This window comes from Myotis daubentonii, chromosome 17 (genome assembly GCF_963259705.1).
Source record: "Myotis daubentonii chromosome 17, mMyoDau2.1, whole genome shotgun sequence".
NCBI lineage: Eukaryota > Metazoa > Chordata > Mammalia > Chiroptera > Vespertilionidae > Myotis > Myotis daubentonii.
The window spans coordinates 7,422,204-7,446,984 of NC_081856.1; positions in this window are offsets into that span (position 1 = coordinate 7,422,204).

The following is a 24,781-nucleotide window of genomic DNA, read 5'->3' on the forward strand; positions in this document are numbered from 1 at the left end:
GAACTTGCAAAGAATATTTCACAGAGACCTTTAATGAACAATATCCATCGCATACATGCACTGTGAGCTTGTCTGTTCAAGCGCTGTCACACACAAAAGTGTGCGTGTGCATGTGTGTGCGTGTGCACAGGAGCGCCTGTGGGTCTCTTTTTGTGATGGTGTGGCGGAGAGAGAATAAATCTGTTAACTGCCAATCAGTGATTGAGAAAGCCAGATATTAAGGTAAAGGAAAAGGCTACAACAGGTGAAGCAATGAAGTCCTATGGTTGTGCTTCCAAAGTAATAATCACAGTTTTCTGAGCAACTAAGGGAGCAAGCAGCCTCCTCAAATATAGTCACACCTGTTCCAGACCGTCTGCCCATAGATTCCACACCATCATTCACGGAAAACAAGTGGCAGTGTCTCTCCTTCCCTTGACCCATTGGCCAGTCTCAAATACATTATTTTTCTCTCCAAGGCTATGCTCTTTCTTACCCATTTAGGCACATTAGGATCTAGGAGAGACACATCCATGCTCTGTCTTGGTGCTTGTCCCAGTGATGACCCTGACAGGAACACTGGACTGGTAAGGGGCCATAAATTGTTTGGGATTATGTGCCTGCATTTCTTACTGAATATGTAACTGTTCTTTACCTTCATTGATATTGATGTTGGGGGAAAAACTCAATAACTCTGAAAGGATTTGTAACTTCAATTCAAAAAGCAATCATTCCTGGTACCACCTTTTTGGAAGAACCCACTGAATAAATCAGAGCACATCGTCTTTAGATGCTGAATTTCCTTTCAGTGATTAATCCCTTATAGGACTAATGTGTACTACGGGCACGGTTCCACTTCCGAGGGAGGAGATGATCATAAACATTGATTGTTGGCAATGTCTGAAGTACAAGGAAATACTAATGCAAGATGCCAAGACAACTTTAGTTAATGCTTTTATGTTATCAGAGTGATGTATTGTTATTCCGGCCTATAAACGCATCACTTCGACACATTTCCTACCCACCTTTTCCCAAAACCTCACAATTAAATAATACCATCATTTCATTATGTTCATCAATTTAAATTGGATTTGTTGACACTTGTGATTGCCAATGATACCGGATGCACTTCTACAAATCCCTCCCATGGCAAAATCTGATCTTCCCAGGGGAAACCTGACACAGCAGGGCCTGACAGCCATTATGACAGACAGCTGTGTAGCCAGATTACCACACATTTCACTTCGAGGCACGACAGAAAGCTGAAAAGGCCGTGCTCTCCCTGTCTCTGCTGTTCAGAAGTCACTCATTACTTTTCATCAGCCAACTCAGAAGTGTTTCATAGATTTAGACTACATAGTATTATTATTTAATGTCTGTAATACGGCTCTGATCCTATCTTATTTTTTATTGGTGCCAAACAAGGAAGTCATCAGGGGATGTTTGTGCTTAACTCTTAAAAAATAATTAAAATAAGTTATTCAACACGTTTTCCTTTGTGTTTTTATAAACAGAGCAGTTCTTCCTAGGCTGACTCTGGGCACACACAGTTGGCTATTTTTTTTTTGGATTCTTTACTCATCTGTTCCACCAACTCATGTTTGTTCTACCGTCTCAAAAAGTAGCATTAAGTCATTCATCCATGCACTTATTTATTCATTGTTTATTAAATGATTCTTTATTGAGCAACTACATAAGGCAAAGGGAAAAGGCAGAAAACTAATCTGGGTTGCCTCAGAAGTCATGAACTCAGTTAAAATCTTTCCTGATAACAGGTGTTACTCAATTTATTGGAAATTGCATTTCATGATGGAGACTCACCAATTCAGGGAAAACCAAGGCCTACATCATAAAAAACTAGTAAAAATACTAGCCATATATTGAGCGTCTGCTTTATACCTCACGCTTTAAAAAAGTCTCTAAAATCATTAGTAATGCTTTGAGGACTGTCTGACCTCATTGGAATCTCCCCTTTGCAGATGAAAATAAGAAGGCTGAGTTATTACGTGACTTGCCGAAAGTGAAATGGCCCAGCAATGGCAGGACCAGAATCGGCACCTGGGACTTCATAATGCCAGACCCTGTGCTCTTACAGTGTGTGTGTGTGTGTGTGTGTGTGTGTGTGTGTGTGTGTGTGTGTGAGAAAGGGACAGGCTGGAGAGCAGGCCAGGTGGCCAGGGTGTGTGTGTGTGTGTGTGTGTGTGAAAGGGACAGGCTGGAGAGCAGGCCAGGTGGCCAGGGTGTGTGTGTGTGTGTGTGTGTGTGTGTGTGTGTGTGTGTGTGTGAAAGGGACAGGCTGGAGAGCAGGCCAGGTGGCCAGGGTGTGTGTGTGTGTGTGTGTGTGTGTGTGTGTGTGTGTGTGAGTGTGTGAAAGGGACAGGCTGGAGAGCAGGCCAGGTGGCCAGGGTGTGTGTGTGTGTGTGTGTGTGTGTGTGTGTGTGTGAAAGGGACAGGCTGGAGAGCAGGCCAGGTGGCCAGGGTGTGTGTGTGTGTGTGTGTGTGTGTGTGTGTGAAAGGGACAGGCTGGAGAGCAGGCCAGGTGGCCAGGGTGTGTGTGTGTGTGTGTGTGTGTGTGTGTGTGTGTGTGTGTGTGTGAAAGGGACAGGCTGGAGAACAGGCCAGGTGGCCAGGGGGTGTGTGTGTGTGTGTGTGTGTGTGTGTGTGAGAGAGAGAGAGAGAGAGAGAGAGAGAGAGAGAGAGAGAGAGAGAGAGAATGAATGAGAATCAGTTTGATAGAGAACTTCTGAGAAATCCCATCAACCAATAACTTAGGAGCTCCAAACTACGCAAATAACTGTTAACCACATGGCTGAACGAAAGATCTCTCACTTCGGAACTGAGAAAGCAAAAGGCTTCCAGAAGTTGAATCCAAATTTTACTTTTACATAAGATATTTATTAGAGAAGACCAAAGATGAACTCAATAACGGGAGTGCTCTGAAGAGACGGGAAGCATTCATACCAGCACGGTTCATGCTGCGGGTAACAGGGGACATAGAAATTGGCAGTGCACCTGCAGATTCATTTGTTCTCATTTCTGTGAAGGGAACATTAAATCAATAAACATGAGAAAAGTGGAAGAGAATGGCTAGCAATTTGGGTAGTTTGCTTAATCTCTATATTAAGAAAGATTAAGCAAAAGAAAAAAATCTTTAAATGATATTTTTAAAGCACTTACAAATGCATATGGTCTTTTTATACCAAATAACTTGGAAGTATGAACTGTCAAATCTTCTAATCTTCTTGATGATGGAATCATTGACTTTATTTTAAAGTATGAAGTATAACAATGTAATAATAACAAAATCTTAAGAAAAGGGTTAGAAAAGAACTCCTTCACTAATCCTCCTAAAAACAAAATTATAAAATGAAATACTGTATGTTAAAGAGTATTTTGAAACAAATAAAAAATTCCCATTACTGTTACAGAGCTTTTTAATTTTTATTTTGGTTTAATTTTAATAAATATTCACATGTTTGCATAACTGTCAAAAGGTAAACAGTATTTTAAAATCAGCTTTCTTCATTCTTCATTAAGAATAATTCCATTTTGCTGTACAGTCTTGTAATTATAATAGGATAATGAATTTTCTAGTAAGTGGATATACTTTACTAAAACATTTTTGTATTGTTGACTATTAAAGGTGGTTCCAATTTTTTGTTATTAGAATTGACATGCCAATGAACACCTTTATTTATATAACAATTTTATAAATAAAAATTATTTATTGGAGTAAGTTTCTAGAGTTAGAATTAATGTGTAATAACCTATGAACATTTTTTTAAAAGGGAGAATGATGCTTTTTATTTTTTTAAATATATTTTATTGATTTTTTACAGAGAGGAAGGGAGAGGGATAGAGAGTTAGAAACATCGATGAGAGAGAAACATCGATCAGCTGCCTCCTGCACATTCCCTACTGGGGATGTGCCTGCAACTAAGGTACATGCCTTGACTGGAATCGAACCTTGGACCCTTGAGTCCGCAGGCTGATGCTCTCTCCACTGAGCCAAACCGGTTAGGGCAACCTATGAACATTTTTATCTTGCTGGAGATTTCCAAATTACTTTTCAAAAGATCAAACCAAATTATATTGCAAAAAATTTTTCCAACATAAAATATATATAATTGTTTATTTTGCTAAGTTAAACTGAAACCTCATGTTCCATTTCTTTGAATTTTTATAACTATTGAAGTTGAACTGCACACATATTATATGTATAGTACTAATTGTATTTTTTCTCGTTCATCATCTATCACTCTTTTCTGCTTTTTTGTAACTTATATCCAGATAGCTGGAGAAAAATCATGAGTCAGGGCAAATTGAAATTCTAATAAATTAATAATTACCAACTTCAAATGAGTTTTCTAGGCTGGAAATACTGTTCTGACTTACCAGTAAGTACCTTCTAATTCTCCTTAATGACTATTTTTTTAAAAGCCTTCCCCACTCTCCTCAAATTTCCCTCTACCCTCTCTACTTCCCTTGCTCTCAGCTGATGAGTTGCCTCATATCTTATTAAGAATATAGAAGCCTGTAAACAGCCCACTGTCCGGTTCATTAATTCATTCGCATTCACACTAATCTTTGTATTCCCTTTTATTGTAAGAGTTCGAGTTAAAAGGCCATTTGCACTACATATGGTAGGTATTCCATTTTCTCTCATCTCCTCAAGTCAGTGGTTCTCAACTTTCTGGCCCTTTAAATACAGTTCCTCATGTTGTGACCCAACCATAAAATTATTTGCGTTGCTACTTCATAACTGTAAAGTTGCTACTGTTATGAATCGTCATGTAAATATCTGCTATGCAGGATGGTCTTAGGCGACCCCTGTGAAAGGGTCGTTCGACCGCCAAAGGGGTCGCAACGCACAGGTTGAGAACCGCTGCCTCAAGTACTTCACAGCACTGCATTTTCTACAATCCATCTATTCCACATGAATTATTCTCCTCAAAATTCAAACTTATTCTAGACTAGCAACTCCTATTTTAAAAGTATACATATAACATGAAACCCTCCCTTGATTCCTGCCTATCTTCTATATCCACTTCATAACTGAGCTTTTCAAAATTGTCTTCATCCATGCTTTCCATTTCAAGTCCCATTCACTGTAAGCTGCTCCCATTGGGCTTCTTTTATCTCAACCCCTTTCCCACTGCCCTGAACTATTCCTGGGAAAGGTTGCTGGCGATCTCCTCGTCAGCACAGCCTATCAATAGTTTTTGTCTTCATATTTCTAGGCCCTTTCCTTCTTTAAAAAAGCAAACAAAAAAACTATTTGATTTTCTGCTTCTATACTGCTACAGTCTCATAATCTTCTACCAGAGTCTATTTAACTGGCTCCCCTTCTTTATTCTGATTTCTAAATATTCTATTCGTTTCATTGATCATTGGTGGTATATGCAACATGAAGGATTAGTCTCAAATTTTTGGTCTCATAATAGCACTATTAGTCGCAGCAGTCAGTACCTCTGTGAGGCTTACCGTGTGCCAGACACTATCATAGGACACTGTTTTACATATATGAGTTCATGCTCCTCATGAATCTGTGAGATAAGCCTTATTATTATTCCCAGAGTGCAAAAGAGGAAACTGAGGCACTGGGAGGTTAGGTATCATTTCCCCAAAGTCACATGATCAGTAATTTGTGATGCCCCTGGCTGAGTTAATGTTGGAACTTTAGAGTAGGCAAGTTAAATAATGTCTTACCAATTGACCTTAAGTGAGCAAAATTTAATTAACACCTTGTAAAGTAGCAGGAAGCAATGGAACATTTTGTAAGTCAAGCATCAATGACTAGGTATAATTGATTCTGATTGAATGAAATTTCTTATTACTCTGTCCTTTTGAAAGAGAAATAGTCTTGCTTTAGTGTTTTACATTTTTTCCCTCATTCACATATTTACTCGTTTACTCCATACACATTTCCTGAGCACCTTCTATTACCTGTCTCTGTTGAAAGTCTTGGAAGTTTCAGTGATGAACAAGAAAACACAAAGTCCTCATTCTTAGGCAAATACCCCAGAGAAGGGGGGAGATGAGTAAACATGTAAACGGATTTCACAGAGTGACTGAAATGCAACTGGATAATGGGGGCGAGAGGCACTGAGGAGGCAGGTGTCTGTGGTCAGGATAGTAGTGACGGCATTTTAACGGAGACCCTACTGATCAGAGGGAAATTGGGTGAGGTAGAAGAATCAGCAGATGCAAAGCTGTGAGACAACAACAATCCAAGCCTGTTGCATTTGAAGCCTGGAGAAAGGCTCATGTGCCCAGAACCAGATGAAGGTCGGGGAAAGACATAGGAAGTGGCCAGTGCACTTGGTGCCTATAAGCCTTGTTAGGTGGTGTATAGTTGAGTATCTTCATACTAGATTGACTGCCTTTAAAGGTTAGAAGCAGGCCAACGATATGATCTGATTTTTAAAGATTATCTTGACTGTTGAATCTCCCATAAAAACAAAATAGCTGTGCCTCTATGAAGTGTGGATAATAAATTTAAGAAGCCCAGCGAGCTCTTAAATAGCTGGTTCACTAATTATCATCATTAGTCTCAACTAGACTGAATTAATATATGCTTGGTGACCCTGAGGTCCTGGGGCATATTAGATTAGGGAAACCCAACTGTTTTCAAATTATTGCTTTGAAAATTTCTCAAACCCGTTGAGGTGCAGGAATATTATTTTATTCCTGGGGGCTAAACGAAAGGGTTACAGTAAGAAAAGAGGATATGATAGGTGGCTTCTTCTCTCTAGTCTGCCTTTCTGTGGGAGAAGTAATGGGTGACACGTTGCTTACATTTCAGAACTAGTTCAATCCTGTAAGTATTTGCTACAAAACTATGTTAGGAACTGAGCTGAAACTGGGAATGCACAGTGAATAATTAATACTGAGCAGCTATCTATAATAAAAGCCGTAATATGCTTATTAGACGAGACAGCCGAATGATCTTCCAGTCGACCTTCCAGACACAGCTGGGGCTGCGAGGCCCGAGCCCCTTGCACAAATTTCGTGCATCGGGCCTCTAGTTACTAATAAGAGACAAGCACTATGACATTACTTACACACTAACCCTAAGTGCTGGGTACATTTATCATCCCATTTTCCAGATGAGAAAGCTGATGCTTTTAACAGGCTCAGGTGATTTCTCCAAGGTTGCACAGCTAGTCAGGGGCGTAGACAGTATTTGGACTCAGGAGAGGTGATATCAGTGCCAACTCTCTTAAACACCATTCTCCACTGTCTGCCAAGACCCCTGAAGTTCACGTGTGGAGATATAGATATGTAAAACTGACCCTGAGACTGCCTGGCACCAACGATCTGCTTGAGAAAGCCTGAGTGTGTGTAAGATGCACCTGGGGTAGAGAAGACTGTGAGTGAGGTCAAAAAAACATGCTGTCTGTACCAAGGGGCAGCAGGAGTGGGGAGGAACTAGCCCAGGGCAGGGGGGAGGCTGCCAGCATGATGGGGAGGGCCAAGAGCGATCTCTCTCTATTTCTTCATAACTATTAAGTTACGTCTACTCCACAGTATCCAAAAGAGGTCGTGGTGCAATGGACAGTCTGTGGACACATCTTAGCTTGAACCATGGCGGATGTCAAAGAGGACAACAGTGGCATCCAAGCATTCCATTTTTCTTTAGACTTAAAGCAAAGCAGCTTTATGAGCTGTATAATTTAGGGAAGTCTTCAGAGAACATACTGGAAGCACACTATCTCAGAGGAAAGCAGTTTCACAAAGATCTCCCAGCAGAAGCTAGTCCAATCAGAGCAATTGGTCAGTGAGATCACTCATGCTGTGTGTGTTTTTGAAGCTTTCTTCTGGGTCTAGAAGAATGCCCGTAGAGTCCATCAATCCGCAAAGCGATGAGGACCCGCACTGAGTGGCAGGAAGCGCTTTGCTCTAGAATTGGATCCGTTTAGGGTTTGCTGCTTACCCTCTTTCTGAGCATGTTTCCTATCTGCAAACAGGGATAACACTGTTACAGAGGATGTGGTTAAACTGAATGACACATGTAAGCGCTATAGCCTTCCAGACCGTAAGAACACGCCCAGTAAATGTCACGTGACCTGCAAACACTCTGCTTCCTTGAAATGGGTGAAACCTGTTCTCACATCCTTCTTGCTATTTCTTAGCCAGTGGTCTAAATATCAAGGCAATATTTAGTGAAAAGGTATTCTCGTCCTTTCACTGTCCACTTGTATTTGCAACACATTCTCCTTGATGAACCAGGTGTCAATGTTATATTTATCACTTAAGCCATTACTGATCAGATGTTTAAGATAGTTCAATGTGAGCCCTGGCCAGTGTGGCTCAGGTGGTTGGTCACTGTCCTGTGCACTGAGAGGTTGCTGGTTTGATTTCCAGTCAGGGCACATGCCCGGTTGTAGGCTCGATCCCCAGTAGGGCATATGCAGGGGCAGCCGATCGATGGTTCTCTTCTCTCGTTGATATTTCTCTCTCCCTCTCCCTTCTTTCCTCTCCCTCAAATCAATAAAAACATATTTTTTAAAAGGGTATTTCAATGTGAGGTCAATCATTACACACAGGGACAGCTCTGCTGGCTCTGTAAGATTTCAATGCGATATAAAATACATCCTAATCAGAATTAACTTTCAAATAAGAGGGCAGCAATGGCTTAAGATGTTGATAGGAACACCTTTCCTTTTTGTACAAAATGTTATTTTACTTTGCTGGGGGGGGGGGGGCTCTGAGGAGGAGATAAGTGTGTCATCTTTAGTTAGTAATGCACATTTCCAAATACCCTCTTCTGAAAGTGCCAAAGGGAAGCACTGTTTTGCCCGCAGGCCCCCAGACTCTAATGATCTAAAATGCAGATGAAGTCAACACTGCCCTCGTGGCCATCAGGAAGGGACCTGTGTGCCAGCTGTTTATTTAAACAATGGGTTTGCAAGCACCGCAGGTAAGTGGTGAAAGTCAAAATGATGCCAAACGTGAGTGAACACGGCATTACTGGAGATAATAGATATTACAGGGACATTGTAAGGGTGAGAAATAATTATAATAGTGTTTGGATGCAGAAGAGGCATTCACTTCCTCATTTAATGCAAACTATTAGATAATATAATTGAGTTTTGGGGATTTGATGACAGAAGACTAAAAAGCAAATACAGTGGGGCCTTGACTTACGAGTTTAATTCGTTCCGAGACTGAGCTCATTAACTCAAATTACTCTGTCAACTCAATGCAAAAAATCAGCTGAGAGACAGCTGGTATCTCAAAAAACTCGTTAGTCGGGACACTGGTAAGTCAAGGCCCCACTGTAAATGGTTCACAGCATTTGCATGTAATTCCAGACTTCGTTAATATAAAGTCCAATAAAAAAGTTATTAGTTGGCACTCAGAAAAATTGTTACAGAGGAAAGAATTATAGTTCTTCTTGAAACTAGCCCCCTAAAGAGGAGAAAGAACATTTCAATGCGGTCAAAATTTGGATCAAAACTGTGTTTCTATGATGGTGTCTCCACCAGGTCTTGATTTGACTGGGATTGAAATTCCAGACACTACTGTCCCCCTCACAGGCTTGAAACCCTGGCAGGCAATGAAGTACAACCTATAGTTGAAGAGCCTCAGATACCATCTGACAAGAACATTGTGAAGATTGAGTAAGAGCACAAATTAAACTCTTGGTACCAACAGCCAAGTACTCCATCTTTCCCCTTTCATTTCTCTCTTCCCTTTTTCTTCCCACATTTCCTTCCCTGCCCCGAGTTCTCATTGTTTCATGTCCCACAATGCAGAAGTCACTGAAATGCTACCACTCAGTCTCACATAAATTCTAGCAAAATACACAGAGAAGGCCTAAGAAATTATTGAGGTAAACAGTGCATTATTAGTTCATTCCAATAACCTGGTTTGTCCAGAAATGTAACTATTTATTCTTCTTTACTGCTAGCTGCTTGTCACCCATGGGCACACACTGGGTGTGTATCAAACATATTAAATCCTGGAAAATTATCTCTGGTGCTCATCTGGGTTCTATTTATATACTACAGCCATTCTAAAACTATATGATTATTATTTCTATCCCTCTTCTGTTTTAATACCCTCAAAACCTCTAATTAATTGCCACTGCATTCATTCTTCTTTGGTTCCTCTCTGATCGTAACAAGTATCATCTGACTCCTAAGTTAAGGAAATGGGCTTTCTGAGTATGAGGAAGGTCGAGGCGGCAGGGGTGGGGTGGGGGGAGGGGGAGGGGGTAATAGGATGCATACGGTAAGACAGAAGTAGTGGAAGCTTTACCAGTAATAAAACGAGTGACATTTGAGTTCATTAGTTAGTAGTTAGGAAAACTTTGTCATGTGTTGCCATTAATTGGCCAACTAGAGTAATTAGGCTCACACACCATAAAAAAGCAAAGGGTAGAAAATCTATTGTTCCTATAAGCTTCTTCTGCTTGTCATCAGAGCAATTTGCTCCTAGTTTATGCAACAATAACAATTTTAGTGGTCGAGTTTAAATATCACCAGTGTAAGTTATGTGAACCTACTATACTTTCTTCACAAATTTAGTATTACGGCAATATAAGTTCCACAGGAAAAATATGAATTAGATGAAGGCAAATTTATGCAAAGTACAATACGGTTTTAAGCTCCGGAAAATTAAAAGAGCTTGCTCACTATGTCTTGCCACACCCCTCTTTGTGTTCAGTCAGCTTTCCTTATCAAGGGCTACTGTGCTATAGAGAAAGCCTCTATCAGTGTCAGAATCATCAGGCAAAGCAAGAAGCTCACTTGCTTAGAATTAGTGGGGTTTTTTTCCTCTTCTTAGCAAAGAACAGAACATCTGATAAGAAAAAATAAAATCCAACTTTTGTTTTTTTAAAGGAAATAGTAAATTAGCCCAGCCAGTGTGGCTCAATGGTTGAGTATCAAACTATGGACCAGGAGGTCACAGTTGGATTCCTGGTCAGGGCAAATGCCTGGGCTCAATCCCCAGTGGGGGTTGTGCAGGAGGCAGCTGATCAGTGATTCTCTCTCATCATTGATGTTTCTATTTCTCCCTGTCCTTTCTTCTCTGAAATCAATAAAAAATAATGTTTTTAAAACAGTAAATTAAAGGTTGTGGGTTCAAATCCTGGTCAGAGTATGTGCTTGGGTTGCAAGTTGGATCCCTGGTCTGGTCATGATAGATGTTTTCTCTCTCACACTGAAGTTTCTCTCTCCCTTCCTCTCTCTGTAAAATCAGTAAATATATCCTCAGGTGTGGACAAAAAAAAAATAGTAACTAAAGGAATGTTAGAAAATTAATTGTTTACTAACTGTGGATAATGGTCAATAACTACTAAATACTGGCCCATGTAAACGAAACGGAGTTTCTAATGTGAAATGCATTCATGCTCAGGAATCGTTTCAAAGCAAATTTTTAGGTACTTGAATAACTTTAAGGAGTAGCAATATCAGTTTGTTTTAGTTTACATAACTGCTAAATATAAAATAATACAATTCAGACTTTTTTACTTTCTCATATTAACTTTATATAAGACCAAGAAAATAGTGCTTTCAGTCATATTTTAGCTTTTGCTCAACTACTACTGTCCAAATCCTTGACAGCCAGTATTTCCTGTTTGTGTCTCTTTGGAACAAATCCCTTGCCTATCATGCCACACAAAGAATCAACAGCCGTAGGAGGCTTTTCAAGGAAGTCGTTGCTATTAATTCATTCCTCAAATGTGACCCAATTTAGCAATGAAATGATGTTGAAGTTCATAGTTTCTTCTTAGTGCATTAATAACTTGGGTAGGTTTGTCTTTTTTTGAGATGACACGGTGGCATCTACACAAACACACGCATTCTCTTGACATCCACTCTGCATCTGCAGCGCCCACTGAAGTTCCCCTGCCACTCGCCAACACCAACACCACGGCTGCTTTATCCACCTCCTTTTCCCTGTTAGCTGGTTTTGGTTCCGGAAACAGGAGCAACTTTCGTGTCCTCTTTAGTACACCTACATCCAATTGATGAACTAAGAAGGAAGGATTTTTATTTCTGCTTCCTGGAATCTTGAGCCATTCATACAATTGCTTCTCTCCAACTCTATGGCTCGCAGGACTAGTCGTATGGGTGGAGATGCAGAACAGTTCTGATGTCTAAAGATGTCTCCCCATCCTACTCACTGATGCTTGACAGCCAACGCTAATCCCTTTATCTCTGAACCTCATCCTCCGTAGCTTCCTTAAATCTTTTTTCCCACTGAAATCCAAATACCATCACACTTCAAGATCTTAGTCATTTTTCCTCAGCCTGAATGATCCAAAAGCAAGTGCTGATGACGTGTAGGAAGGAAGAGAACTGGGGCCTGGGCTTTCTGCAGAGGGCGGTACATCACACAGAGGACAGAGGGATAACTAGACTCACGGGGAAGGAAGCTCAGAAAGTGGAGCTTGATGAGGCAAGCAAACAGCACCGTTTTGCCCAAGGTCTATTCTAATTAGTTAGAAAGCAAAGTTCTGAGGATGACTGCGATCCTTGTGTAAAAGTTTGCCTGAGAAGCGTAACATGAATGCCCTGTGCCTCCTGCATATTACAGAATGTGTAATAGGATTCAAGGGGAAGGCCCACACAGATTCCCACGTGGCCTCAGTCATGCACCACTTTAAAGCCTGCCCGCTTTGAGCCTCAGGAACTGGAGTGTAGAAATCTGGTTCATCTGATTTTAAACTTCTTGTTTCCCAAATCTGAAGCAATCTTTATTTTAAAGCTGGCTCTTTGAAAAGACCACACAAAGGCTGTAAAATTGCACGGCCAGTATTGCTCAATGGTTGAGCATGGACCCATGAACCAGGAGGACATGGTTCAATTCCCAGTCAGGGCACATGCCCCAGTAGGGGGCATGCAGGAGGCAGCCCATCAATGGTTCTCTCTCATCATTGATATTTCTCTCTCTCTCCCTCTCCTTTCCTCTCTCTGAAATCAATAAAACCATATTTTTTTAAAAGACTGTAAAATTATTCACTGCAAAGAACCTAACACTTACTACTGTAATATATTATGTGCAATTTATTGACTATTTCTCATAAGTATTTATGTATTCCATAATCTAAAATTTATATATGATTTTGGTATCAACTATAAAATCCTCTTATGCAAATTCAGTGAAATTCTTTGCTACAAAAATATGTTTCTGACTTAAGTCATTGTTTCCATATTGGTGGCATCCACATTCCCCAACAGGTTAATTTTCACTCTGGGGAACTTCCAGTAAGCTACTTCCTTAAGCCCTGGATAAAATACACAAACTGCAGAGAATTCTCCACTTCTATTCATAATTTTAAAATGTTTGACTAAAAGTGCAAAGTCTCCATCAGTGATTTCTGTAGCTCGCTCTCTTCCTAAACCAACTTCCTTCTTCTGTCAATATTACGCTTCTGGATTTAAATATCTGTGATTCTCCTCCAATGTGTTTTCTGGTAAAGAATTCTTCCTTTAGCATTCTTAGTAGGAGAAGTGCTATTTCTGTGGGAAGAGGAGCATTTTCCCTGCTACTTAGCTGCCAGTACTTGAGTATACATCCTCGGATGCATAATCAAAACTCTGGCCTGATATCAATAGTGGGATTAAAGCCCACTTTTCACTTCACTGCGATTAAAATATTTACATCACTTCCTCTTGGTTTTAGAGATGGCACATACTAGTAGAACCCAGTGCAGATGAGGCCCACAATTCTGCCTCTGACTCATGAACTTAGACTCCTTGCTTCCGGCTTCTTTGTAAATGCATCCTCGCCAGTTACTAACACCAGGTTTGTTTACTGCCGTTAGTTCCCAAGAACTCAATATTATGAAGCATGAAGTTATTTCTTTGCTAAGTCTATAAGCTATTTCTCTCCCCTCCCCTCAACCCACTCAGGTTCTGCACCTATTTAATTAATATCTGTAAATAGCCCATTGGGTTTGTTTTGTCGGTGGACTGGCTGTTGCCCAAGATTTTGTTGTTGATCTTGTGTGTTTGAGGATGACCTTTTGGTGATGTTATAAAACTTCTCAAGAAAGGGAAAACAGATGTGCTCACATAACCCTCTTCTAAGGACTGTACAGACAAGCCAGCTGTTTTAAAATAGAACGGCTTGATAGAAAGCACATTACATCTGCACCTGCCTGTTTCCCGCTTCCAGAACTAGCCATCAGCTCTGCAGCACATCAAACAAAATCAAAGAGAAGCCATGAATGAAATTTTTCTGCTGGATACTTGAGCAGTATTAGTATACAGACCTGTTACTTCTAATATTCACCTAAAGATAGTGGCCAAGTAACCAACTCAATAAAACAACCAACTCTTCTGTGTGAAAAAAAAAATAAAAAGAATGATGCCAGTGCGAGTGCTGACATGGACATGGAGTATCAGGCCTGGGAAGAAAGTTGGAGGTCTCCATTTAAAAGGAGGAATGCGTGGTCTATAAGGGTATTGACTTGTTAGGCCAGAAACAGGGCTAGGACCAGAGCAGGGGCTGCCTGCCTCCCATCCAGTTCCTGAGCTTAGTCTTTGAATTTGTTGAGTGTTTACGTATTACACCAAGAGACCACATGGACTGGAATTGTTTTCATTGTCACTGATAGAAGCAAGCCAGTGCTCTTACAGGTATTATAGTGTAAAATCAGCCCATGTAGTCAAACTCATCAAAAATCAGTTAATCTAGTATTCCCAAAGACAAAGAGTTTTGAAGGCTTTTTAAAAAAACAAAACAAAACCAAAAACACCACTGGAAATAGCAATTAGATAGATAATGCATATATGTTTCAAATTCAAAAGATAAGAATACAGTTAAGTTTTGAGTTTTTATTTCCCAATTATATATGATGACATAAAAGTAGAACATTTGTAGTTAATCATATATCCTATATAATAAAGAGGTAATATGCAAATTAACCCTCACGCCCTCACAAAAATGGCTGTCTACAACCAGGCCGGCAGGGGGGTTAGTGAGGGATGACCAAATGACTGAATAAGCAGGCTGCATGGAGCAACCAGGACAGCATGGGGGTTAGTGAGGGATGACAATGACTGAACAGCAGGCTTGTGGGGCAACCAGGCCAGCAAAGGGGCCGTGAGGGGCAACCATGCTGGGGGGGGGGCAGTTGGGGGCGACCAGGCCTGCAGAAGGGGCAGTTAGAGGTGATCAGGCCAGCAGAAGGGGGCAGTTGGGGGCAACCAGGCCAGCAAGGGGGCAGTTAGGGGTGATCAGGCCAGCACGCAGAGGCAGTGAGGGGCGATCAGGCCAGCGGGGGGGCAGTTAGGGGCAACCAGGCAGGCAGGCAGGTGAGTATTAGGAGCCAGCAGTCCAGGATTGTGAGAGAAATGTCTGAGGGGTCCTGGATTGGAGAGGGTGCAGGCTGGGCTAAGGGGACCCCCACCTCCGTGCATGAATTACAATTGGGCCTCTAGTATTTGTAATATTTACTTATTTTTGTAAGTATCTTCCTGTATATGTCTCTAGAGTTTTAAAGATAATAAATGGGCAAGAACTATTATGCATTTTCAAGCCAACCCTGATAAATACTCCTCTTTAAGTGCCCTAAATTATGTAAAAACGAGAAGCCCCATTATTCTATCTATTCTATGGAAAGTGGTTCAGGTTCAGCCATGAGGTAAGGGTCCACCCTTCTCAGACACTATTCTTAGTGAAAAACTCATTTTCCCAGGATGTGTTGTCTTTTCACAAAGATTTATCTCAAAGAATTGGCTTTTTTAAGGTTTTGATTACTTTTCACCATTGTTCCCATGCATGTTCGTGTTAAGGGTGCCGGCTTCCGTTGCCAAGCAACCCTGTAGTCTCCATGGGGCATGATGATGAACTAATAATTATTGTAAATATGCCTGTTTGTATGTGGTTCCTTTAAGAATATTCTTGTGCTTTTGTCTAAGAGGCTTTTGTGTAAGAGGCTGAGTGAGCGGGTTCTCCCTTTCAATTCACAGTTCTCTAGGATGTAAGTGGTAGAATGGGTTTTCCAGGAGAGCTGGAGGAATGCCAGCAGTGCCCTGGGAAGCACAGGCCTCACTTCCTCCCAGTAGGTGTTTTGTTCTGGAAAAGGGTAAAGTCAATCAGATGACGAATCAAAGAATTCACCAAAGGATTTCATAGGAATGTAAGGAACAAAAATACTCCTTTAGTTGGTTAGATTCGATTTTATTTCTTCTCACCACAAATTCTTAAGAAAAATTGTCATCCTGTTATTTTGAAAAATAAGTTTCATATAAGCCTAATAGGGGTCTTTGAATTTTATCAGGCTTTCAAATAAACTAAATTGTTCATTCAATTCTTCCCACCCTGCTTGCTCTTGTCCCAGACATGCCTCCCCCATTCAGAAATATCCTCCTCCTTTAAACAGTTTCTTTAACCAGAAGGGCTGGCACCAGGGACTTAAGGGGATTACCGGCACATCTCTAGCACGTAGAATTAATAAATAGCATTCCCAAACTGTATCTGAAAAAAACAAAAAGATTGATCTTTGAAGCAATCCTTTTCAGTGATGCTGGGATCAAACATATAATGATAATTCATTACAAGACTCGCAGAGAACGTCCTAAGTTCTGGAGAAGAGCCCTACTAGTGTCACTCAGAGTCCATCCAATGCACAGCTGACGGTGCTGGCAAGAGACAGTGTCTTTGTGGTGATACCACAGTCAAAAGTTTTGGAAGGCACCCCAAAACATCACCCGCCTGCTTATAACATCCTTGTTTCTAGCATTGTATCGAGTTATATATCTTTTGAGAATGATCTCTTCTTAGGGGTATCATCTAATATGCAAAGTTAATATTTTCCCCTTTCTCTAAAACTATTACAATTTAAGTTTAAGGCAGCCCATTTAATGGCTTCATAACTTGTGACCAGAAAGGTGAGGGCTGAAATCTTGGCTCGCAGTTTATAGCTATATGGCCACAGTAGGGGTCAGCTTCCTTACTTACAAAGTCCGGTTTGCCATGCTTTCCTCCCAGATAAAGGACTAAATCTCACATGTTAACATGGTGTCTATCATCCCAGATAAAGGATTAAATCTCACATGTTAACATGGTGTCTACTGTCCCAGATAAAGGATTAAATCTCACATGTTAACATGGTGTCTACTGTCCCAGATAAAGGATTAAATCTCACATGTTAACATGGTGTCTACCATCCCAGATAAAGGATTAAATCTCACATGTTAACATGGTGTCTACTGTCTCAGATAAAGGACTAAATCTCGCATGTTAACATGGTGTCTACCATCCAGCATACATTAAATGTGAGCCCCTTCCCTATCTTCACTGGTGCATGCCACTTCTCATGTTCTAGGATTTACTAGAAAAGTGAGTGCCTTCTAGGAATACCTGGCCTCAGATCAATTCCTTTGCAACCTTCATTTTACCAAACTAAAGGCTCAAAATTCTTTTGTGTTTCTCACATTCTTATTTCTCATGTCAGCTACCCATCTCTGAGTTTTTTAGAATTCAGTTGACCTTAGCCGACATTAATTGAGGTACTATGAGGGAGGGGCATTGCAGTAGGTCCTGAGGTTAAAATGTAAGCAGGATGGCTGTCCTTGTGAAGCTTGTTGACTAGTGTCCAAAAATTGCAATTTGACCTAATAAGTTGTGTGATATTGGCAAGCCTGGGCCACCCTGAGGACACATAAGTGAAATATCTAAATCAGATTCGGGAGGAGGGGAGATTCAGGGGCTTCCTGTTCTCCTGGGCTTTTCTCTAGCGCTGGCAAGCAGATCTGCACCTGTGTTCCAGGGTTGGGTTGACCAAGATGGCTTTAAACTTCATTCTCCCTGCCAATAAGCCCTGGAACTCCCCTCACTTACAGCATTTACTTTAGAAACCTTGCAGTTGTAAATTCTTTCTCTGCCCCTTTGACATGTCAATCCTTTTCCAGCCTTTAGCCAGTAAGGGATGTCTTTCTAAGAGCCTGGGAGCCATCTTTTTGAAATGCAATCATCAGGGAAGATAGAACTCCCATTCTCTGTGGGAAGGTAAGAGCCCAACTTCAATAAGTGCCAGTAGGGTGGCAGCATCACACTGACCAATCCCCACTCCAAGACTATTTCACTAGCTCACCCCAGGGCTGAAACACTCCTCCAGCTTTTGTTTCAGCAGAATTGCGTCCAGTCTCTCTCCCCTCTTGCAATGGTCTTACATAAACCTTCCCTGGCCTGCATAATCCTCCTCTTGAACAGGATGCACCCAGGTTTCCTACAAGGGGGAAACTGACTTTTGCCCAGTTTTGCTGCCTAGCACTTGGCCAACCTTCGGCATTGCTGGTTAAAATAGGTCCATCATGTCAATGGCTAGAGGGAAATGTTTTCAATGACTCTGAACTCTTTCACCAGCAATAAATGAAACCTCAGACTTCATTCCGTATCTTGTAATTGTAACTAGAATTATTCTTTCAAAAATATTTCTTTACACTTATACACTCAATGTACCTTTCCCTCAAAGTGACTGTGAGTAGGCCAAAGTAGTCACTCTTCCTGGTAAGTGCAGGCTCATTTTTTTTATTTATTTATTTTTTGGCATTTCAATGATGTCAAGGGTTCAGAATCCTGAACAAACTTGGGAGCTGCTCCTCATATTCACCATCTTTAAGCTACTCAACCAGAACTCTCCCCGCTGTGCTCCCCATGAAGTTCCGTACAGGATGAGCGCAGGCCTCCCGGGTGGTAACAATTAAAAGAAGATTTTGCCTAATTGATGGTTTTAGCCAAAATTTTGAATTCTAAAAATGGATGGAAATTTCTAAAACATTATAATAAATTATAAATTATCTTCAAGAAAGGCCCGACCGGCCCTACCTGGTGTGGCTCCATGGATAGAGCGTCAGCCTGCAAACTGAAGGGTCCCTGGTTCCATTCTGGCCAAGGGCACATGCCCAGGGGTGTGGGCTCAATCCCCAGTATGGGGGCATGCAGGAGGCAGCCAATCAATGATTCTCTCTCATCATTGATGTTTTCTATCTCTCTCTCCTTCTTCCTTCCTTTCTGAAATCAATGAAAATATTTTCTAAAGCCCTAAAGGTAACATTTAGTTTTTTAAAAAAATTATCTTTAAGAAAGATGGCATAATAAAACTTTCTAAAGACTGCTGTAGGAATTAAGCTTACATTCAAATTTAATTCTAAGGTAAATAAAAATATTTATTTCATTTTGATACCTTTTTTTCATTATAAAATTTATAAAACATAATTTTTCTTCTAACATGCACATCTGCGGTACCAGCTTTTTTCCATTCCAAAAAAAGTTTTAATAACATAAGGACATATCGTACAACATATGGCACCTTATTTTAAAGAAATATGGGAGAGTGATTTTAATTACCTCCTCATGCAACATGGAAATTCATTACTTCAAACTTTCTTGGACAGTTTTTTAAATGGTGCCAGTCATCTAACTCACACAAACAGCCATATACATGCATCTTTCTTTCTGGAGAACAGATTTATATTGATGAAAATAAGTGGTAATCAAGGTTAGTGTGTTAATTTTATGTAGTTGTAATTTAAGATATAGTAGAAATGTGGTTTTAATATAAAATATATACTTTTTTCAAACATACTGGACACTCAGACAACCATCTCACAGTGCCTACATTTGTCCATTATATGAGGCTTAGAATATACTTTACTACTTCAGTGAGTTGAATATGATATTTTATAATTACACCTTTGCTTTTATCATATGTTGTGGATGCAGAGTCTTTGATCAGAAACATATCCCCTGCATTATAATAGTATCATTATTGGAAAATGCAGCCCGGCCAGTGTAGCTCAGTGGTTGAGCATCAACCCATGAATCAAGAGGTCGCCAATTTGATTCCCGGTCAGGGCACATGCCAGGGTTGTGAGCTCGACCCCAGTAGGGGCATGCAGAAGGCAGCCAATTGATGTTTCTATCTCTCTCTCCCTCTCCCTTCCTCTCTCTAATATCAATAAAAACATTTTTTAAAAGAAGATGCAATATTCTTTTAATATAAAATTTAACATGACTCTAGGACAGGTTTTTGGCAAAAGAAGGGAATTGCATGTATTTGGCTTCTGCTGGCCAGAGTGTTTCTCCTTGTTAATTATCCTGTCTTTACATGCACATAACAGTTTACTGCTCTTAAGGAAATCCAGCTTCCTTTGCTCTTAATGTTTTTCCCCACAAAATACTTGGCAAACACATAGTTATTAGTTCCATATGAACTGCATGTCTGTATCAAAACTTCTTCACAAGCCCACTTAACCCAGGTACTGAGTCATTTGTCCAGGCTCCAGACTAATCAGTTGAAGAGCTAAGTGTGCAAAAAACCCCTAAACACACTAGATTCCAATGAGCTGCATTTTGTATTAACTTCATATCACCTAGAAAGTCCAGACTGGGTCTTTATGTTGCGTTTCTTTAAATAACAATGCTGAAGAGTGTACTTTAAATGCAGTTATATTATGAAAGTGTAATAAGAAATGCAATAGGAATATTGGCAAAGAAAGGACAGTTAGTCACATGTGCCCCGACTGTTTTCTGATGAAGAGAGCATCTCAACTCTATAATGAGGTTATTAATATATTACATGTTTCTAATAGTAAGTTCTTATCTTTTGAGAGAAAGCATTAAACATTATGTCTGTGCTGTTTAATCCTTTTTAACTTGAGGTATACCTTTAGAAGGAATACTTTTTTTGCTATAATAGTTTGAGAAATTTCAGCTTTTTCATAGCTATTTATCTCAGTATTCTTGTGAGATAATTATGAAGGCATTTGTTAATAATTTTATGAAAACACTTTAATAACAATTTAGTCTTCAAATTTTAGAAAAGAAATAGACCCATTAAGGTACTTCTCCTGGTTCAAATTATACAAATGAAAATTCTGAAGTTAAATACTAGTAAATTGAACAAAATATGTTGTTGTTTAGTAAGTTAAAAAAAAATTCTTTCCGCCCTAGCCAGCGTGGCTCGGTGGCTAGAGCGTCGGCCTGCAGACTTAAGGGTCCCAGGTTCAATTCCAGTCAAGGGCATATACCTTGGTTGCGGGCACATCCCCAGTGGGGGGTGTGCAGGAGGCAGCTGATCGATGTTTCTCTCTCATCCATGTTTCTAACTCTCTATTCCTCTCCCTTCTTCTCCGAAGTCAATAAAAATATATTGGGGGGAAAAATTCTTTCCTTACATTTTAAATCTATTCAGATTAATCTGGAAAATTTCATCAGGAGATTTACTAATATTTAAAGGTAGAGAATGTTTTAAATTCTCACCTAAGAATATGTTTTACTCATCTAACAGAGAAAGAGAGAAAAAGAGAGAGGGAGAGAGAAGGGCTATATAAATATGTAAATCAAGTTAGTGTCAACAACATCCTGGCTAGTTCACCTTAGTCACTTTCCTAAATTTCAAGGTTATTAATTACTCACCTTATCTTTCATCTTCAATTTAGAAAGCCTCAAATTAACAAGAGCTTTCAAAGCAGTAGGGGTTTTACAGAATGATTTTGCTAGGTTAATTTTTTCCTTAACTGAAACATAGATGATTAAGATAGATATTAATTTATCATAGAGAAGTCATATACAGGGTGGGTCAAAAGTAGGTTTACACTTGTGGGTACATGAAACATTGTTTACTTTTTATTATTATTTATTAATTTTGTATTATTTTCAATACAAACAACTGTAATCCTACTTTTGCCCCACCTGTATTTTTCAATGTAAGTCTTCTCTTCTGTGCTTCCTTGGCTATTTGTGTGAAAAATGTAACAAATACTGGTTCAACTATTTTTTTTCTGATTCTAATATTTCAGTAGGAGTGATGATTAGATGATGACTAAGTAGACAGAAGTTCCTCAAACATTTTTTAACCCACGAGCACAGTCTTGTATATGAAGCACCAGCTCAGTAAGTGTTGAATGAATGGACAGATCCAAGTCCCACATTATCATGATGACTGCATTCTTCTTTAAGAATCTGAGGATGAATGTTGTAGTTAAATGCTACAAAATGGAAATAGAATTCAATACTTCCATTTTATTGATAATATGACCACTGTTCACAGAAGAGGGCTTCAGAAAACATATACAGGTTAGAAAACTACACAGGTTAGAAAAACCAAGATGCTTAGGGTAAATATATTTCATTGGTTTGAAAGCTGAGTGAAATAGGTATTATTTGTAAGGACAATCAGGTTCCAGTCCCAGTGATATAGCCTGAACTGCACAGGCTTCCAACATGGTCCATGCCTTGTTAATTCTGGCTTTTTTCATAATGCTTCTCGATGCTGCCACACCACCCCTTATTGTGAGGTAATAGATGATGTGACTGCATGTGTGTGTGTTTGTGTGTGTGTGTGTGTGTGTGTGTATTGATGTTGAATAGGGGACTAGACACACCAAGGGACCAGAGTCAAAGGTTAGTATGAGGTATGAGAAATGTGATACTTTGGGTATATTGCTATTTATGATAAACTCAAATTTACATAAGTTAACCTTAACTAAAAATTTACACTACTTAGAATTTTCTCCTTAAATGGAATTACTGACAATCTCTTCCTCCTTAGCCATATGGTCCTCTATCTAAGCTGCTTATTGGTGCAAGATAACAAAGTTGTGACCACCAGACTACGCCATCGTCTTGGCGAATTTTCCAAGTGAAGTCATGAAACCACTCATGTTTTAGCATGGCCATAAAATTAGCAGTTTTAGTGTATTAGTTGCTAATTAGACAACATGGATTTTAGTCGCTATTCAGGAAAACTTCATTGTATAAAGAGAATCACAGCATGGCCAGTGGGGTGGAGCAGCTTTTGCAAACTATAGTAAGCCTGGCTCATAAAATAATACTAGAGACATTCTTAATCTAAACTAGAACAGAATGGGGTTACACATAAATCCTTGCAGTAAGGTCAGACACTGAACTGATTTGTCACTTAGGCTGGCAATTCAGCTTAACAAATGAGGCACTGAAACTGCTGGAATATGCCCTTTCTGAGGAAGAAGTTATAATGATTTCTATTGACACTACTGGTATTTCCACAGGCCTACAGTTGCAAAGGCTATATATTGTACCACAGAAGAACACTGAAAACACATAATTGAATCTTTATGAAGAATCAGAAAAAATATATTAAATCTCTCTTGACAAGGTAAACTGAGCTCTTTTATTAAGAATAATCATTATCATTATAGAATTAATTATACTACTATTAACATTTTATTAAGTAATCATCAAACACAGTGAAGACGGGTTGGCATCCCATCAGTGTTATGTCATTAAAAGCTAATCAGTGCACAGAGTGTGCTGAGCCTAGACGAGGGATTCTCAACCCTGATCTTAAGATTATGCTAGTTTGTCCCAATTTAACAGTTTATCAAACATATTGTATCTTATCCCTCACTATATCAGAACTATTTCAAAAGGGGTGTTGTTAGTCATCTCCATGAAAAAATCCAAGCCATGCCTTTTCTATGAAATCTTTGGAGGTTGCTATGACAATGGTATTTCTAGCTCAGCCCACAAGTCATATTCTTCAGCTCTTACCCAAAGTAACCTGGGTCTGCTTGCTAGATTTCATCTTCTAAGATTACAAAAGATATTCCCAAAGTTTTCTCCTGAGACTGGGATTGGAAACAGTAGCATTATTAAATGCTGAATTTTAAAAATCAGATTTCTCCTATTTAAAAGTCCTCATGGACTGCTCAGCGAGGCAAAAGTCCATCCCAGACTGCTTAGTGAGGCTAAAGCCAGTGGGACCCCAAGCGCCTGCAGCTGACACCTACAGGACCAGCTCCCAGGGGAAGGAAGTACAGCTCAGAACAGGGACAATCAAGGTGTGGGACTCAAGGCAGACCCAGCCTCTGTGCTAAGGAATCCCAAACCACTGGACTACTAGGGAATTCAACCTCTGGGACTGTAATCAGGTTGCCCAGGGCCAGAAAGGGACAGTGACTCACATTCACCTAACTAGAGAAGCTCCTAGGAGGCCCAGGATAGACTCACCAAGGCACCAGATTCAACAACACCAGAGAAAAATCCAGTAAGCCCCACAAATAGCAGACCCAACGCACCTGTACAACACCTGACATGGCAACATTGGGATTGAATCTCACTGGCAGCAAGTCAGAGCGGAGATTCCTCCCATGAACAGGACATCAACAATCAAGTCCCACCCCTGACCAGTGTGGCTCAGTGGATAGAGCGTCGGCCTGCGGACTGAAGGGTCCCAGGTTCGATTCCGGTCAAGGGCATGTACCTTGGTTGCGGGCACATCCCCAGTAGGGAGTGTGTAGGAGGCAGCTGATCGATGTTGCTCTCTCATTGATGTTTCTGGCTCTCTATCCCTCTCCCTTCCTCTCTATAAAAAATCAATAAAATATATTTAAAAAAACAACAACAACCAAGTCCCAGTTATAATAGGAGAACCCCAAAAACACACATAAGGGGCATACCTAGAGTATCCAGCTCAAGTGAACAAAGACTACAACAATGGACCCCTCAAGAAACTTTCTAAATAAGGCCAGCCCACAAAGACTGGGAGGCACAGCAGTTCCATCTAATACATAGGAGCAAATCCAAAGAGATAGCTAAAATGGGGAGACAAAGAAACAACCCCCAAATGAGAGAAAAGAGGGAATCTCTAGAAAAAGAACTAAATGAGATGGAGGCAAGCAACCTATCAGACATAGAGTCCAAAGCAATGGTTATGAAAATGCTTAAGGAATTTAGTGAAAATTACAACAGCATGAAAAGAGAAATAGAGGCCAAGAACCAGACAGAAATGAAAAATGATATATCTAATATCAAGAACACACTGGAAAAAAAAAAACACACTGGAAGGTAT